The following is a 15,954-nucleotide window of genomic DNA, read 5'->3' on the forward strand; positions in this document are numbered from 1 at the left end:
GGGTAAAGCCCACTATTCAACTCTGGTTGATTAAAGGTGTAGAAAGCTATCGTCATCGAACGGGTATTCATAGCGCGGCCTATCAAAAAAATATCGTCGTCAGAAGCGGGTGTTGGCCATGAAAGTCGGGTAAATACCACCGCTCAACGCAGCTCCACTAAAAATGAAAAAAAAAAAGGGGCAATAATAGTTAGACCAGCGAATGGCTGCCATCAAAATGACGGCAGCGAGTCGGAGACTCCGAACCCGTATGTAACGAGAGCATACTAGGGAATGGGAAAGGCAACTGCGAGAACATCGAGAAGATCCCGAAGCGATGGATGGCATACGCCAACGTCGACATGCCCGTACATCTACACATGGGAGGTACCAACGCTTGTTTCCAGTCCGTATTTGCAGTTTAGACATCCGTGTCATGTCTGTGACTATGTCCATGCTGAGAATTAACGTTGGTACAACCTATATATATATATATATATATATATATATATATATATATATATATATATATATATATATATATATATATATATATATATATATATATATATATATATATATAGTACCACCTATAGCTAATGCCTCAACGAACAAGAAGCAGCCTGGAAAGAACCTGCATCCTAGCTAAGGCCTAGAGACAACCCAGAAGCAACCAGGTTAGTCTACAGAATCGTTCAGTTTCGCAGTCTCTAGCGAAACTGGGCGTACAAGATTATTTCAGCGTTTTGACGACCTAATTTATGAGAAACGCAGCTGGAGTGCGCCAAAGAGCACACGCCTACTGTGAGATGAGAACTTTTCGCGGATATCACGTGTCTTCGGAATCCAGGAGAAAGCGGCGCTGTCGCTTCGACAGCCCTCCTCTGTGGGGCACTCGTGCTATACGGAAATCCCCCTCCCCTCTGCCTATGAGAAAGCCCGTATAGTGTTCATGTGTGCACGGCCTGTGTCGTTGTTCTTGCTTTTCGTTCTTCCTGTTGGCGTTCCCTTACCCCGTCAGCTCTGCGCTTCCTGCTATTCTTCTGCCATTCGGCCTCCTTTCTGTATTAGTTCATTTCGCGGTGTGCACGACATCGCCGCTAGAGGGCGGGACGGGTGGAATTTCTCCGGCAGCTGCGTGTCTCTCGGCACGGGCCGCTTGCCAGGACGGCGCAGTGTTGTCTAATCTGTGAGATTAGAAGTCTTTCCCGCATAATTTACGCAAGGAAACCGTGTCGCTTGTGTCGACAACTGTGGCGACAACGTACGCCATCTTGTTGCACAATTCGCTGCTGTGCTTTCCAAAGAGCAAGATATCTGGATAGAGCGTATAGCTTTTGTTGTCGCGGTGGCCGTGCGAAGAAATGACGTCGGTGAACATCACAGTGTGAGGTGCATATCCACCTCTCAATATGCCTCGAAAGGCGGACTCGGCGTCGTGGCACTCAAAGTGCACACGGTATGCCTTCAAACGTGGTGGTTCGTCATGAGTACGCGCGAGTAATGGGTTGGCATTTATGGTACAAACCAAGGAGTTAGTTCAAACAGCTTCGGGATTTTCCGGAATTCTCATTTTAGACAAAATATCATGTCATGATAATGCGATAATTGCCGCTGACGGCTTGCATTTGCGCAGGCTTTCATATTTCTGCGCGTTATAATTGATAAGCATATTTAATTATACATCAACAACGTCCGTATAGGCACAGTAACAGCGATAGGACAAATACATCGTTCACATTTTGGTATGGGTAGATGGAATGATCGCAGTTCCAGGGTACCGGGCAGGAAAATTTCCTAGACAGCCAGTGTCCTGCGCGGCACAAAGCAGTGCCGAAGCGTGAGTGGTAGCGGCAACTCACAATGAGCATAGGAGGGGAACTACGCACGTGCGGAAAGTTTTTTTAGCGTCTCCCTTACAGCAATACGCTGTAGGTTTCTGCAAAGGAAACTCGCGATGTTTTTTTTTTTTTTCTGCCCTCGTGGAAGCTTCCGAGTTTAAGTGAAATAAGAGAGAGAGACTGAGAGAGAGAGTTCGGTTCCTCTTAGGGGGTTAAACCAAAACCCACCACTTTCCTGGAGTATTTTTTTGTGTCCCCTCGGGTTTTTCATCACAACGACCAAACGTGCTAGCTTAGCATTTAATGTGTCGCGCTGCTAAGTTCGAGGGCGTAAGTTCGATTCCCAGCCACAGCGGACGCGTTTCGTTAGAGGCTAAGTGAAAGAACACCTGTGCTCTTTGATTCAGGAGCGCGCGTGGTCGAAATGAATCTGTAGTTTCCCACTGCGGCGTGCCTCAAAAGCGTGCAGTGGTTCTGGTGCATAAAACCCCAGTCATTATTTAGTGGTCATGAAAACGACGTAATTTTTTTGTAGCTCCATCTGTTATTGACTTATCCCAAAGGAATCCCAGATCTTGAGGAAACGTCAATCTTCCGAATACGGTCCGGCGTGGTGCGGTTACGGGGCTCGGTTGCTGACCCCTATTGGTCGCGGGTTCGATTCCTGTCGCGGTGTTGCTGAATTTGGATGGAGGTTAAATGCTGGAAGTCCGTGTATACTGTGCAATGCCACTGCATGCGGCGCAGAATATAGCACCAGATAGTCGATGTTTCCGGAGCACGGCTCCACCGTGGCGTGCCCCTTGAACATCGTGCTTTTGGCACGTAAACCCTTGCAGATAATTATCGTCTGAATACGTGTACTACCTGTCTCGATTCAATGCGCACCTCGCGAAGCCACAGACGCGATCTTTATCGAAGCCTTTGTGTTGTCGGCACTTCAAGTACGCAGTGATGACGTCAAGGCCTCAAGATTACACTGGGAAAGCTGTCGTTGCAGGAGTAACGCACACGTGCCTCATCAGCGCGTGTTGGGAGCATTTTGCGAAACGCTGCGTGACGCTCTTGCGACATCTATAACGCCCGCGTGAAGCAATAACACGTCAAGGATTGGGCATAACGCTGCTTTAGGTCTGATAACTACAGGCAGTCAAGTTTTTTCTTTGTCATTTTGGGAGCCAAAATTATGGTATGATAGGACCCCAAAGGGGAGGGCTCCTGAAATTTCGACCGCCCAGTGTCCTTTAACGTGCTCAGACGTCGCACAGTACATAGCGCCAACGTGTTCTAGTCGGCACTTATATGCGCCGCCGTGCTTTCCAGCCTCTATGCCCGAGCGCGTGGCCGAGAGCCTCTTCGTGAAATTTCGGCTGCTCTTCAGCAGCCGGGGCTACATAAGCTTCTATCGCGAGAGCAGTCAGTCGGTATAAGTGCTATCAGTCGCAATCTTTATCAGAAAGTGATATCTACCTAACGGCACAACGTTCGAAGCACGCCGCTTGGACTCGCTCTCTGGATTTTGTGCCGACCCGTTGTGCACCCGCGATCTCCGACGACAGCGCAGCTCTGGTCGACTGACTCGCCCTACTCCATCTCCCGCCGTCGACAAGGGTACTCGCTGAGTAATGCCCCGTCCTCGGACTTCTGCGACCGTGTTCATCTTTCCTATTTTCTCCTTGCTGGTGTCTCTGTGCCACGCTATCTCCTTTCCCCTCTCTATCTTTATACCCCTAATCCTATCCTTTTAATCCCTCCTTACCCCCATCCTTCGTGAACTACTGTTGAGGTGTCGCACTCTGATGCAGACAATTACGGGGCTTACTTTTATCTTTTTTTCTCTTAAGAATCACATAAGAAGCACACCGCGATAGCTTTGCTTCTGCTATCAAAATATAAGTGTAGTCTCATACCAATGATAAGCGTTTTGCATGAAAAGGACTAATAATATGCTGCACAGCAGTACAAAATTGATATACCAGTGAACTACGCGACCCGTTTTCGACCCCAGCGCTGCGGTCGACGTTAGATGGCGCATGCAGCGCTACGTGGCACAGGCGTTTGGCACGCTCTCGTGGTCCTTCATTGTTTTTTTTTTTTTTTTGGGGGGGGGGGGGGGGTCGACTGTACAGCACTCGCGGGTTGAAACGGTACAATTTAGGGCTAAGTAACGCACACTACACTGGTGCAGTGGCATAAACTTTGACTCGAACTCGTACATCGGAGCCAACAATATCTTTTCGAGACGAGAATCCTCGCTACATGACGTGGTCACCTCCAGCAATTACGCGCACCAGTCTCTATACCAAAGGATTTTGATGTGGCGTTTGTGTTCGTGAGCACTTCACGTCGTTCGCAAATGGCTTCCGGCTCTACTGGCTATCTCGTTGCATCTTCTGGCATTCTATAGACGTGCTGGGCTGTGTACCTAGGTGTCATACGATAGCGCGCATTCTGCGCCGCGTAATCGAGCACGTTCCCGATCGGCATAGTCGCGTTCCTTGCTGGCATCGGTGCATTCCTCGTCTTCACGTCGTACGTGCCCGTTCGATCAACAACATGGACGTGTGCCTTGCCGGCATTCACGTCTCGTCTGTTTCCAGGCGTCGTCTGCATTCGCGCACTTTTAATGATTTGTTTGCTTCTTCTCGTCCGTTCGCGAAGCTCTTCGTCGCATGCATAGCATTCTTCTGTACACATAGAGGGCGTTGCTATACGCACTTGTGCGGGTGGCATGCTCGGCGCACGGTCTTCGCGTCTCCGTCTTTTTCCCGGCATGCCCCGCGGCGTGCGTGCACGTGTATTCCTTGTGAGAAATAGTCACGTGGGAACAAGACAGACAGAAAAAAAGTAAAGACGAACAAGAAACGATCCTCTGTCTGGCGGACGTGCAAAGTGGATGATCGAGAGTGCGTGCCGTTGGATTGTATAGCTTCATACATTTTGCGCAATATATATATATATATATATATATATATATATATATATATATATATATATATATATATATATATATATATATATATATATATATATATATAATGTGAGGAAGCATCCTGTCTTTCCTTCGCGTTCTTCTTTTGCGTCTCGGTTTGCTGTATACCGTATGATGATCGATGCTCTCCGTTTGCACGAATCGAGCCGGGCGAGCTCGTGCACGGTCCACGGAACCCAGGTCGAGGAAACCCCCGGCCGGTTGCGAGGCGCTGACACAATGGGGGTCGCGCCTCCGCAGCGGTGGTTTTTGTTTTGTTTTTTTTTTTTTCATCCTTTATCGTGCGATCTGGGGAATGCGCTGAATGGAGTTTGTGAAGTGGGAGCGCAACGAGGGGAAACGCAACCAACAAACCTCGCGTCTGCACGCTGTTGTAGCTGCCCTTTCATACATCGGCTGCTTGCTCGCTGCGTATTATCGAACCCCGCCGTAAAGGGCTTCGCCTTTTTCATTCGAGAAGCTGACGTGCCGTTTGGGCCACAGCCGTTGCAACTATAGCTTTGTGGCAGGAACTACACAGGGCGCGAACTTGCGTGCCGCAAGCGAAGTGCTATAGCACGGGATTTTTCCAAAGGAGCTGTAGGTCATTCTTGTTATACCTATTACGGACCTTCCAAAAGATAACTTGTGGTGCGAAAAAAAAAGACGAAGAGAAGTGTGGTGTTCACCTTCTAGTCATCGTATTTTATTATTTATTTTTCCGCTACATTTAAGCCACAATGAACCGGCCCCAACTCGCCCGCCTCCCCTTTTTTTCTGCATAGAACTAAACACGCTGCATTTGACTTCCCATCATTATTCTGTTTCGCTCCTTTGGTATCGTTATAATTGAAAAGCGTAATTGTGCGTAAACGTTGCTCATGACGAAGTGTTTGGAAAATAATCGAATCATTCACTGCCAATCTTGAAAAGTTTTTGGATCAGTAAGTTGCAGCGTTGTAGAATAATGGCGCACCTTTTCATTGAATGTACGTTTTGACTTGTATGCCACTCGATGTTTCAATTCTCAGATCTGTGTCTAATACGCACTCTTCCCTGTTAGCCTGTGGTGTTTTTATTCTGTTTTATTTCTTGGTTCTTGCACAGTTGTAATTTGTAATTGTTTAGAGTAGTCTGTATTGTTCATTCTTATTTTTTCCCGTGTTCATTTTTTTTTTCTGTGGTCTAATGTGAAGATGACAATCTGTATAATTTCTTCCCACTCCTGTATGAGTCTGTTAAGGCTTACAGTATCAATAAAATAAAATAAATAAATAAATAACATTAGCAACATTCATCCTTACTCGTATTAATTCGTATATCTCACTTTGCTTTTCATTTCGTATTAACAAGTCCGATTGGCCTCACTGCTTCACGATTCTAGCCTTCTAAAGATTTCGCATCGTTTGCCTTCTACAAAACGAGCGTCTAGCCACGGTGGATCTACATGTGATTACGGTGCTCAGCCGTTGACCGCGAAGGTCGTGGGTTCGCTCCCTGCGGTCCGATTTCGGTGAAATGGTAATGCCTGTGCGCGTTACAGAACACCAGGTGGTCAACATTTTCTGAGCCCTTCACTACAGCGTCCCTCACAATCGTGTCGTGGTTTCGGGACGCCAAGTATTAGTATCGTGCCTAATTCTACGACAACATTCTTACAGTTCAGAGGTAGCTAGCTGTAGTTACCCTAAACGTAAAAGCCCTGTGAGCTTCAAGATTTTCCTCATTTTTCGATGTGTCTGAAGGAACCACAAATGTTTATGAAAGTTCCAGTATATATACTACAATGTATTGCCGATCGCTATGAAAGAGGTCACAGAAGGCCCTCCCGCCTTTCAATTTTAAACCCTGCGTGTGGGCCGCACGAGAAAATCTACGAAGCGTCACAGCATGCGGTTACAGCTTTGTCGAGCTCTGCACGGATGTTCCAGAATAGTCGCTGCCTTCTTTTGAGCGCCTTCAGTGCTCGGAGAGCAGCGCAACTGCAGGCCATAGGCGCCGCCTTCGCCGTGTCGGCATTTTTTTTTTTTTTTTTTTCCGAAGGCACGTTCGCATGGGCCAATACATGCATCCGGCACAGCGCGCGCGTGCTTTTCGCGGTTGCGTCGCCCAAATGCGACGATGCGGGGTCCCATGTGTGGCGTATTCGCTCGCCCATGAGCGTATTCCGTTTTGAGGAGCGAAGCTCCTTAAGGCGTGGGCTGTGCGTCCCCTGTATGTAGCCACCTCTCGTTCAGTTCTTGCAGTGTTCACTAGATGGCGGTACTTCTAGCTGACGGCATTAAGTATTACGCTAGCCACTGCCCGATCTAAAGGGTACAGCCATATCCATCCGTCCGTCCGTCCATCCAAAAGATGCAAGATGTTATAAACTAGACGGCGGTACGTGTAGTTGATTATGAAAGATGCGAGGTGTTATAAAATAGGAATGATGCCACATATGGCGCGTGTCATCGTTCGATATAGTGCGGCGACGTACGCTAGGGGGAGCGTTGCAATAAAATCGAGTGGGCAAAATGTACGGAGGATTCATGGTTTACCAGGTTTACCTCCGGAGCTTCGCCCACTCATCATCATTCACTTCGTGGATATGGCGGCATTTTTTTTTACTTGCGAAAGCAAGGCACACTTGTCTTTAGTTTTCTTTTTTGATTGCTTTTGTGTCGGAAGAGGGGAAAAAACGTCGGCGTTACAATTATCTCGCGTTCGCGCGCCGCACAACTTTTCGCAGATATTTAAGGTCGCTTTTTCGAATGAATTCTGCGGTATGACGAGCCAAAGCCACGTAATAACGAGGCACGTCGTATCCTGTGGCATAGTTTCTTGATAATACGCTTGAGTGAAATCTGGCGCTAGTGTCTATGTGAGCTGCAACCGCATGGCGCTTCAGCCAGCTTGTGAATATGTGCCTATAATAAGAATGAGAATAACTGTAATGACGGGCAACACATGGATTTGTCTAGGCTTCGGTTCTGTCGGCTCCGTGTGGCCTGAAGCTGCTTTATTTCCAAGTTCACCAGTTCCAATTTTCCAACTTTACCTTTTTAGGCTTACCAACTGAAATCTGCGCATAAAGTTTGCAATGATCATTTTTTTCTTTTATTCGAAATAAAAGCAAGCACAGAACAATAAACAAAGCCCGCAGTGCGTTAGAAGCCGCAAGCATGAAGACTAAACAAATTAATGTGCTACCCACAATTCCCCTATGGCGGCTGAACGGTCGCAGTGCCACAGTTCCCCCGAGTAAATATTGTATGAAACCCTGTGGTACGTGGAGCACTCCGAATTAATGTGTTCTTTTAAGTCGACGTAAATCGAAGTACACGGTTGATTGATCGATTTGTGGGGTTTAACGTTCCAAAACCACCGTATGATTATGAGAGACGCCGTATATAGTGGAGGGCACCGGAAATTCTGACCACCTGGGGTTGTTTAACGTGCAACCGAATCTGAGCACATGGGCCTACAACATTTCCGCCTCCATACAAAGTGAACGGGCACCTCAGTATTTCTCCGCATTGAAACGTGGCTGTCATGGCTGGTAATCGAACCCGCGCCGCCCCCAGGGGTAGCAGCGCAGTACCTTAAACGCTGAGCAACCACGGCAACATCAGCATTTCATATGATTGTGTGAAGCCTGTTTTGCAGCGAAAACCTCCGAGCCCGGCACGACAATTGTGGCCGGAAAATTAAATTGGAAGTACAGCGACACCACTTCGTTGATCGTTGTTTTTGAATATTGCGGAGAGACAGTCACGCAAGGGTGGTGATAAACACCTGACGATGCGTTCCGGCCTTTTCCTTACCACTTCACTACTTCCTGCACTTCATTTTTCGCTCACATCATAAAATTTTATGTAGCGCCCTATCGAACCAAGAGTGTGCAATGGCTACACCTATAATCTTTTTTGTCAAGTATGTATAATTGTGAAGCATCGTAATTACAACGTCATTCAGTCTATTTCGCTGGTAATCATCACTTGTTGTGCAGGCATTTCTACACTGATAAAGCTATTATGTTTTTATATGGGTTCCCAACTCTCATTTTCCCTATATAACTAATTAATGGAGGTGTCCTCCATATAGAGATACGGTAACGGCACCGCGCTTATTTCTCCGCTTCTTGCTTTAATATCCACTACGACAGAATGCCGCGTACAAAAGGAGCATGCGGTTGGTTTATTTGTAAAACAGGACACCTCACGAAAATCGCGAAAATATACTGACGAAAGCATACGTGTCTAGCATCATCCTTGTTCTCTTTGTTTTTTTTTTTTTTTTGCATCGTCCCGTCCTTTTTCTTATCCGGTCTGATTGTTCGCCTTTATTTTACGCTTGGAAGACGGGAATAAAGCAGTTGTGAATTTATGTGCCACCTGCCCTGCAGTCCTTGTCTTCTCCACGTCTCGTAATATATAGGGAGCGCAAAAAGAAATCTTGAGGGAAACTTATAACCACGTTACGTTAAGTAAAACACGTTGCCGGCCTGCCCGTGCGTGACATATGCCGCAACTGCAGTGCAGCAACTTTAGGACAGGCGCGCGTTTTACAACTCATTTACTTCGGGAAAAGCAGCTCATTTTTGGTGCATGGTCGCCTAGACTCGCGTACTCAAAGTGTAATTAGAGAGTTTTAGTACAGCGAATGGTGCTACGTACGCATCACGCAAGCGCCTTGCGTTACGTGGCGTGGTTTGCCACTAATCGGCTTTGAGAACGCCGTAGTACCCGCGTACGTAACGAGCGAGAAGCGTGTTGCGCCATTTCTAGCCACCATAGCCACAGAGCCGGTCGGTGCTTGCCTTCGATGCCGCCATTTCGCAAAACTTGTTCGAGAACGGCGCGATCACCTCATACGTACGCACGCACGCACCTCATGCGTGCGTACGTGCGGCTGCGTACGTAATGCGATACGTGCGCGTTGCGGTCTGCGCATGCGCACTACACAGAACGTGGCGTCCTTACGTACGCTACGCCGCCACGTATACGCAGCGTACGCAGTACTAAAACTCTCTATTGTTTGCATGCCACGTATGGACGACGATACGCAGAGTTGCACTTTATAGCTTGCGATCGAAGCGACGCAACGGTTTCGGCTGTAATCGCACTCCAGAGCAAAACAAAAAATGAACGGGCCTGCTGCAGCTCCGCGATTCGTCGAGAATCGACTTCGAGGAGAATGTGTTGTATAAGCCATCGTTCAGACAGTTATTACGGGAGGCGTTGGTTATCGCGAGCACACGTCGACGTGCTGCTTTCCTGAAAGGTGACGCAGGCTGTACAGACGCTACGCTTTTTTTTTTTAATTGATGCGTCGGTGTTTCTTTCGAACGTGCGTTGAGACGCGCCCAACTCAACGGCGGTGCAACGCTTCGGGGAAGTTCCGCGCACGTCGCACTTAATGCGATTCATCTTCCTCCGCCGCCTCGCAGTAATTGATAGCTTACGCGTGACGTCATGGATGCGCAACAAGGCTCGAACATGGCGGCTTAGATGACGTCAGTGAAGTTTAATCACGCGGTGATTAACCTGCTTCAGTAGGATAACGACGTCGCTGGAACGTTATTGGGCCTCTTCGCATGAATATCGAAGGAAGCAGCATGCGATGTACTGATAAACCATAACGTGACATCACAGAGCTCGCTTCCCACCGTATGTTGGTGCTCCAACGTGGTAGTTCCATCGATACAAACGTACTTTATATCAGATTAAGGTCTCTCTGACCTTGCTGACTCATGTGTATTGAAGACATTAGCGTCACGCTTAATGACCGCATGGTCTGCACTTTACGTGCAAAAGGCTTTCTTGCTGCACCAAAACTCATAAACCTTCAGCTCCTTTGTATCCTTTTCTTCGGCATCTCTTCAGCTTCACATGCAGAGCAGTCGTTTGCAATCACGCTAGTTAGTATCCAACTGAAGTTATATCGCTCTGTGCGTCATCTACGCTAAGCAATTTCAAAAGCATTATGCTCTAGGTCGCGCCCGAAATGTATGTAGTGACACGGTCAATAATGTAGACTCGGGTGAGGTACACGGCCTCAAAAGGCCATTGTCTATAGCTTTTGGGTTAGACCGGCTATGTTGTGTTGCTGAGCAGGTGGTCGCTGGTTCGACTCCCGGCTGCGGAAGCCTGATGACCAAAAAAATAATCCGGGGGCCCTTTCCGTGGCTTCGCTATTGTCCGTGTGCTTTGGGAAGTTTAGGCCACACGATTCAATTTGGACATGTACTTTCATGCACGAACATCTAGTTTGTCGTCCTTAGGACGCAACGCTAAGGCTCACTGTCACGTGTGCACCGATGAAATTTCTGTTTGTGTTGCGTTATACGAGTTGCCTGTGCTGATTTACATGATAAAACCTCGTCTCTGTAGCTGTTTCTTTTCATATTTTTTTGTTTGTGCGTTCTATTGTACATGCAAAGGTATGCGGGCTTTGTTCTTACTATCAGTGCACGAAAAAGAAAGAGGGGTGTCACCCGCGGTTTACTTGAATCGTTGCTGCACTCGTCACCGGGTGCGACAACGGACCCGACCGAATACCGTTTCGTCCATTGTGTTTGCTGCTACCGTGCTTGCTGCCCCTTTCCTCCCCGTCTGCTGCCCTCACTTTCCATGTTGGCGAGAAACAATGAACCGATGCCGTTTCACTGTCCGCTCGTTTTGCTCCCTCCGAGTGTTCTTTTTTTTTCTATCTCTCTTTCCAGCTGTGCTGCATGATTGCGGTTTTCTTCTGTCCCCCCATTTTGTCCTGATAAGCGTCTAACGGTTTGCTGCGAGTTCGCGGCACGTTTCGCACGCTTCTACGTGCCTTCGCGATATCGCGCGACTTCATCGTCGTCTTCGGGGCTGCACACCCGCTGGGAAGGACTGCGGAGCATGCGTGCAGGTCGTGCGTGAAAGGGCGTCTCGTTCGGACGTGTTTGCATATATGCGACGGAGAACTATAATGCACCACGTTCGCGGTAGACGGAGAGAGGGCGAAAGTGGGGACTAACGAGCACGCTGATGCCGTATCTCTTTCTCCTTGGCAAGGTATAACGGTGGAAGCTATATACGCACTAGCCGCTGTCGGGCGAAGTTGTTTCGACATACTTCATTACTCGAATGAGCCGCAAAACCTGAATGGGAAAGCACTCGGTCGGACAGAATGCGTACGTATATAGACGGCAAGAGAGAATACAAAATAGAGCATCACGTTCACGGTCAGTCCGTATAGGCTTTCTTCTGCCTGTTTCTATTGAAACGATCCGTATGCGATGTCCAATAATTCCGTATGTTTCCGTAAGAATCTTATGGAAATATATCGAAAATATTTAGGAAACATATGTATTCATACGGAAACATACGGAATTATTGGACATCGCATACGGATCGTTTCAATAGGGGTATGTTCCGCGTTCACAATTTGTAACCCTTCGTTCGAGAGACTGCATCTTAATTGTGATAGAATTGTGAAATGTTATCCTTAGTTAAAAGGGGAATTTGTCATCCGGTCGTCATTCTCATTCCGCCTTTTGTGTTCCGGCGGAACTTATTTTTCGTATCATTCAGCGAAAATCTGTTTCCACGAGTGCATAAGTTAACCTCAAACATTTGGTATTGGTAGTCATGACCATGGTTAGCTGTCGCTGTCCTATAGATGTTTAGAGCGTAGTACAGCCGCTAATATGAGGTCCTAGCATAGTGTCTGCAGAAAAAGAAATGGAGGGAGGGTGGGGAGAGCGGCGTACGTGGCTGATGCTTCGACACGACAATCAGTTGGGAAGGAAAACGGGGATATATAGGAAACCTATTTTAGAGACACTTCCAGCCGATTGGCATCGTCGTGAACAAGACTTCCGCCCTGAAGTGGAAACGTCTTTTGTTTAAGACTTTTAAATATTTTATTTGGCCGGTGATCTTTATTTCCCCGAAGCAAGTCGTCTTCCTCGATATTGGCGCTATGCGTATACGATATTTAGTATGAACCGCGGCTCCTCCAAATCGGGGCGTTCATATCAAGGCAGCGAGGACACTTTCCTTTCCTTTATTCTCGAATTGACGACTATAAGCGTGATTGCACGCTTTCGTGCCTTGTGAACCTTCAGCTCGTGCCCGGTGTTATGTCGATCTTACGTTGCGAACGCGTTTAGCGCTGAAATTTTATCTGCGCGCTATGTAGGTCGCGGTAACAAGAGTGTGTCGCGCCGTCTCGCTGCGCAGACGGCGACGTGACCGTCGACGTTCGACTTGGCATCGACGACCTTTAATTGTGTACAGCCGAGCGGCGTCGAGCTGCGCATGCTTGTTCGCCGCGTGACAGATATATATCTAAAGCGCGCGCGCTGATATTCGACGCTTCGATAGGGCGTGCGAACCTCACCATATATGGACTGGCATGTGGAGTGCTCATAGAATAAACAACCAGTGAGTGCTGCCAATAGATTGGGATTTCAAGCGAAGATTTGCTGCAGAGGTGCAATAAGTGTGGACTTACCGGAGCCTGATTATTTAATTCAGCAAACATATAAGCATACATATTGGCGGACTTGAAATTCTTCATGTCTGTCGGGGGCGGTGAGGGGGGGGGGGGGGTGTCGCATGTTTTGACCTTCCTTTTCCCTGCATCTCGTTGGTTGAGTTCGACAAAAAAAAAAAAGCTCTGCAATGGCGCTCAATATACGAGTTGCAACGTGGTGACCATGAATTGATGGGCTAACAACGGCAAACGTGAATACTATTGTCGAATCACTGTTTACGTCACTGGTTTTTCTTTATGCCGACGCCACCGCACAGTGCAGGCGCCCTTTTGATCTGCGCCAGCATGTTGCTGTATACGCATATTCGGCGTGACTGCACACATCAGCAGGACGAACGAAACGCTTCGTGTGGATCCAGCTTGCCAAGCGTTACTTCGCGAAGCGAAGGCACCTTACAGCCTGTATCCTGTTTTGTCTGTAAATACGTGTGTGCGGATGGCGGTGAAGAAAGCGCTCTAGCTCTATTGGTAAAACGTAAGCGGCAGAGGATGAACCTTTCGTCGGTGTGTCGATGGGTGGCCCATCAGAGGCAACGTTTGTGATTATATTAGTATTTCTACGTTCGTCGTGCTTTCCCGCTTTTGTTATGCAATACTGTAAAAGCTGCTGAACTCGGATCTCATGGGACCGGAAAGCAAATGTCCGTTTTAACCGAATTCCGAATTATCGAAATTATTACGCTAACAATAAACAAATTATACGAAATTTACTACCTCCGATTTCCTTGACGAATAATTAAATGTGCCTATTTCGTATTAGAGCAATGCAGACTCCGCACTTTTGCTATTTTTTCACAATGCGGCTGTGGCGCAAGACCCTCATATGCTAATGAGCCCGAAACGTGCTCTGCGCCCGTATACGTCATCAGCATATTACCACCGCCACTATGTAGACGTGACAATACTTTTTCGCCGGAAAACTAAAAGAAATTTGTCGCAGCCGCAAGTCGCCATGTACGTGATTATGGATGACGACCACGCCTTTTGAACACCCGCTGCCAACACGGTGTCACACGTGGTGGTAAGCGCAAATAGGCATAAAGCTCTCTGGCTTTGCTGTCGTTGCTTCACGGTTAGGGTGGCTGTCACGGTGCTCACGGTTCGCAATGATCGCGATAGCAATGTGGCTTCACGCTTGATGCACTCCCATGCAGGATTGTCCGAATTGCCCGGGTTCCGGCAAAAAAATGGCTGAATTCACGATAGTTTGATGAGAATTGAACGATGCATATGCCGGCCGAAACTGGAGAACACGTCCGAATCATCCGATTTTTCGAACTAACGAGAGTCGGGCTAACGATTTTCCACTGTATACAATATACCTATCTAATAACCGCGTACGCTGCCACTGCGCTTCGGGTCGTCCCTCGTCGAGAGATCGTAACATGAAACGCCATGAACGAACTTCCTCCGCCAGCCCGAAGAGAAAGCGCGCTCGTGGAACTCTGCCAAAGGGAATTCGCCCGCGGCGTTCAACGTGCGCGCAGGTTCGCCTCGAAGGCGGGAATACGAAGCGCGGGACATTCGTCGCATTTGCGCAGTTTTGCGTGCACGCCGGAAAAAGTGCCGAGGCGAGCGGGTGCGATTACGGTGCGGCTCTCGAAGTCGGGCCTGCGCGGCGGTCTCCGTACGGATGTATACGGGCGAAGAAACCATTTCCCACTTCACGTGGCACGTCACGTGGTCACGTGAGCAACGCGGAGAACGCCGCCAGTAGAGCAGGATAAGTCTGTGAGTACTTTCTGATGTGCTTATTACTATGCCCGCGCTGTCGTGCTATATCACCTTGAGAGAACTTTTTTTCTTTGCTTTGCTTCGAATGTCTATAGTATATGGAATCAACGGAGTCGCAGGCCGGACGCACCGTGCTCGCTGCACTGCTAAACATTCAGGGCGCTCAATTGTTAAAGCACTCCGGGTGGGCAAAACAGGACAGTGTTTCTCGCTATATATAGGTCTTGACACATAGTCATGTGTTTGTTTTCGCAACCTCAAATTTTATTCGTTTCAGAGCTCTAATCGGCGGCGACTTTATATATAGGGCATGGTGGTATCGCAGTTTCTCGACTTGCTCTGCATCTCGCTTCTTGTAATGACTCATCAAAACGGAAATGAGAATCGGCCCGATGTTGCAAAGGCAATAAAATGACAAGTGCGCACAGTTACGTGAAAGTGAAGACCAGTCTCGAGCAGTGATAACGTATCACAGGCGTTGAAGTATGCTGTAGTCCCGTGGAAACATGCGTTACCAAAATGCCCCTTAGCGCAGTCGTGTATGGTGTTATTGAGTCTGCCTTTCTTGATTAAAGAAAAAAAAAGGAGATTATCTGTGCCTCCGTTCTCGTAAGCATTATTAAACGCTTGCATTTTTTGACATGCATCGAAGCGACGATTTGATTTGAGGCTTGCCGTAATAGGGAAACATCGCGTTATATGCGCCACGAAAACGCTGTGGACGTTCCTGCGGGACGCACTGACCGTGAACGAAACTTTCTGAAATGTTGTAAAACGTGTGCGTGCGAGCGCGTGGATGGGTGTTACGTAATTATCAGTGTATACATCACTATCGCTCACCACCTGAAGTAGCATTGTCAGCCAAATAAGCAGGCTAACATCTCCAGCTGTTTCACTTAATTCTAAGCA

The 15,954-nt window shown here is 47.8% G+C and overlaps 1 protein-coding gene across 4 annotated transcripts in view; it reads left to right on the plus strand.

Annotated features, from left to right (window-relative positions):
* Nucleotides 1-15,954, plus strand: part of LOC119181229 (rho family-interacting cell polarization regulator 2-like) — a 336,392-nt gene that overhangs the window by 266,588 nt on the left and 53,850 nt on the right. The window contains exon 1 of one of the 4 annotated variants that reach the window (XM_075874993.1): nt 14,921-15,042. The exons of the other annotated variants lie outside the window; for them this stretch is intronic. The gene's annotated coding sequence lies outside the window, so the exon portion shown is untranslated. Of the gene's footprint in view, nt 1-14,920; nt 15,043-15,954 lie in introns of those variants that run through there. 4 annotated transcript variants of the gene reach the window in all.

The sequence above is a fragment of the Rhipicephalus microplus genome, chromosome 10 (genome assembly GCF_043290135.1).
Source record: "Rhipicephalus microplus isolate Deutch F79 chromosome 10, USDA_Rmic, whole genome shotgun sequence".
Lineage (NCBI taxonomy): Eukaryota > Metazoa > Arthropoda > Arachnida > Ixodida > Ixodidae > Rhipicephalus > Rhipicephalus microplus.